Raw genomic sequence first — 243 nt, 5'->3', positions numbered from 1 at the left:
TGCGGGGGGTCCGGCCGGCCCCGCAGCCCAGTCATGCCCTGGAAGCCCTGCATGCCTGGCGAGCCTCTGTCCCCTGGGGAGGAGAGCAGAGGTGGTGAGCAGGCGGGCGCACACGGGGACAGGAGGGGGGCGTGGGCAGGGACAGGGCGACGGGGCACAGGCCCTCCGGTCAGGGAGACGAGTGGGCTGTGGCTGGGCGGGGCTGTGGGTTTGAGGGGCGTGGTGTGTTGGGGGCAGGGGTTG

At 73.7% G+C, this 243-nt stretch overlaps 1 protein-coding gene and 1 long non-coding RNA gene across 3 annotated transcripts in view; one reads left to right on the top strand and one right to left on the bottom strand.

The window, feature by feature from the left end:
- The window catches only part of Col4a2 (collagen type IV alpha 2 chain), a 113,162-nt gene that overhangs the window by 10,401 nt on the left and 102,518 nt on the right, over positions 1-243 (bottom strand). The window lies entirely within an intron of this gene.
- Positions 1-243, top strand: part of LOC117285135 — an 11,786-nt gene that overhangs the window by 7,630 nt on the left and 3,913 nt on the right. The window lies entirely within an intron of this gene.

Source organism: Fukomys damarensis, unplaced genomic scaffold (genome assembly GCF_012274545.1).
Source record: "Fukomys damarensis isolate Sample0158 unplaced genomic scaffold, DMR_v1.0_HiC HiC_scaffold_6, whole genome shotgun sequence".
NCBI classification, from domain to species: domain Eukaryota; kingdom Metazoa; phylum Chordata; class Mammalia; order Rodentia; family Bathyergidae; genus Fukomys; species Fukomys damarensis.
This window is presented reverse-complemented; position numbering and strand designations above follow the sequence as displayed.